Raw genomic sequence first — 2,011 nt, 5'->3', positions numbered from 1 at the left:
TCAAAATTATACTATCTTTCCAAATTGTTCCACACCACATTCTGATATTACTAAACATCGCTTAATTTGTATAAGACATGTTCATGGATGTCATTTAGTGCAGGTAATTTTATTATTTTGTGATTTCATTTGAAATTCCTGATGACTCAATTAACTATTATAATTTGTATGATGCAGGTTAAGCTACAAGAAGGTTTTTCTTTGCCCATGGTGAATATCATCTTTTCAACTTACTGTTATCCTCAGGGACGAGCGTGGTCATCTATTTATACTAGTAGGATGCAAGCATTTGCAGAGTTGATAAACATAATGACATCTTATGTTGAGTTAGGTGATTCATGATATTTATGAAGATATCTAAAAATACATTATTTCGTCCCCTTACAAGACATAAATACTTATAATGTTATAGTTTTAAAGTCTCTCAGATTTTTTACAATGTTATAGTTCTTGAACATGATGATCGAGTGTGTGGAAAAACAAAACCTGCAAGGATAGTAATATTTAAATAGGATTATAAGAAATTATGTTATGTGAAAGTGTGAGGAACAATTTCTGTTGAAAACCTGCACATGGTTCTACAACTAATATTAGCTTATAAAATGTTTTATAATTCTTATTATCTAGTGTAATTGTAGCGGTCTTATTCTAATGGTGCGAGTACAAGTAATTGCTTTTTTTCTTAAAATGCTGCAGTTCCAAACTATTAAGTGATGCCACACTATTTATAATTTTTTTTAGTTTAACAATATTTTTTATTTAAAATCTATTACGCAATCACTGGTGCAAATTATACTTTTTATATCGATTTTTTATACCTATTAAAATTTATCAGGTATAAATAATGGTGTAAGGGCAATTTTGTAAATATAATAAACTTTTTTATACCTCTTGTAAGAAAAATAGGTATAAAAATCTTTTTTATATCTGATAACACCAAAAGAGGCATAGATTATTGATCTATAGCAGTCAAATATTATAAGAGGTATGGATTATTTTACATTCTCAAATTCTTTTTCGCGCGATACTTTCTCTTCTCGTTCTTTTTCTTTTTTTTTTCCCACAATTTTCGTAACGAAACAAGAATTTTTGTGCTTCGGCTATGGCTCGGAGAAGAGCCTCACCTCGATCTCCATCCTCCACTCTCTCGCCGTTTTTACCAACCTCAACTTCGACGTTTCCTCTCTCAACCGCCTCTTCGACGCTCCCGTGTTCCTGTTCTTGAAGGACCTCACCGTCGATCGCATCACCTTTAGATTCTCCACCGGGTTCCCTCCAGCCTTCACGATCGAACTTCACGTCGTGCGCGTCGTGCAATCGTTCGAGTAATTAAACAGTCGCAAAAAAGAAAAAACAACTATCANCTCTATTTATTTATTTATTCTTGTTCTTTGTTCCTTAACCATCGATGTAACCTTCTATTTGAAGGAAGCCGGAAGCTGAGGAATGCGTGGTGCGGTTGCGAAATTCGTGTTAATGGTGAAGAAGCAAGGACAAACTCGTCTTGCACAGTATTACGAGTTAATGGTGAACAATCAGATTCTATCTCACTCTAGAAGAAAGGCGAACCCTGGAAGGCGAAATTGTTCGGAAATGCCTCGCCCGTAGTGATTACCAGGTATGTTCTTGTTTCCTTCTCTCTTTGGTGATTAGGTTTTCTAGATTTGGCAAAAATTGGGGATACGAAACTAGGCTTATGATTTTCTGAAATTGATTGTTCCAGTTGTTAATTAGCANTGTTATAGATGGATTTCAATGTTAAAATAATGAATTCTCTAACTGCATTTCGTTTCAGCTAGTTAAGTACTCATTTTACTTTTGTTGTCAAAATTCTGATGCATTAGTTCAGTGTCTTTTGCTGCATAATCTTTGTTTACATAGTGACTTCATGATTCCATTGCATTTAACCAATTTTGTTTACATTTCATGCATATTTTCATTGATATAGACGTGTTCTAGCTATTAATTTTGTTTTTTACAAAGTTTCATTTCTTTCATGCATTTTAACAAA

General features: G+C 33.3%; 1 long non-coding RNA gene across 4 annotated transcripts in view; it reads left to right on the top strand.

The window, feature by feature from the left end:
* The first annotated feature begins 1,026 nt into the window (after positions 1-1,026).
* Positions 1,027-2,011, top strand: part of LOC106768458 — a 3,308-nt gene continuing 2,323 nt past the window's right edge. For 3 of the 4 annotated variants that reach the window (XR_002669853.1, XR_001376252.2, XR_002669852.1), the window contains exons 1-2: positions 1,027-1,325; positions 1,429-1,618. This is a non-coding gene — a long non-coding RNA (uncharacterized LOC106768458). The remainder of the gene's footprint in view (positions 1,326-1,428; positions 1,619-2,011) is intronic. The other variant, XR_002669851.1, reaches the window with a different exon arrangement.

Source organism: Vigna radiata, chromosome 1, assembly GCF_000741045.1.
Source record: "Vigna radiata var. radiata cultivar VC1973A chromosome 1, Vradiata_ver6, whole genome shotgun sequence".
Taxonomy (NCBI): domain Eukaryota; kingdom Viridiplantae; phylum Streptophyta; class Magnoliopsida; order Fabales; family Fabaceae; genus Vigna; species Vigna radiata.
This window is presented reverse-complemented; position numbering and strand designations above follow the sequence as displayed.